Source organism: Eurypyga helias, unplaced genomic scaffold (assembly GCF_000690775.1).
Source record: "Eurypyga helias isolate BGI_N326 unplaced genomic scaffold, ASM69077v1 scaffold34104, whole genome shotgun sequence".
NCBI classification, from domain to species: Eukaryota; Metazoa; Chordata; class Aves; order Eurypygiformes; family Eurypygidae; genus Eurypyga; species Eurypyga helias.
This window is the reverse complement of record NW_010244910.1, coordinates 2,144-2,377: the sequence shown is the minus strand read 5'-3', so window position 1 is coordinate 2,377 and position 234 is coordinate 2,144.

Sequence of the window (234 nt, the reverse complement as noted above, 5' to 3'; positions counted from 1 at the left end):
CTCTCAGCTTGTTCCCGCAGGGTTACCAGCCAGGCGGTTGGTTATCTCTGCCTGGCCTGAAGTTATGCGGAGAGCTCAGGCTTGGAAAGCCCTCGGCCCCGCGTGCTCCTTGTCCTCCGTGCCAGCAGTCATGGGACTGGGACGCTTGGGGAGTTCCTGCCGCTGGCCGGGTGAGCAATGTGGGCATGACTGCTCATGCTGCCAGGGCTGGCAGGGGGGCACTTTCCCCCCGCC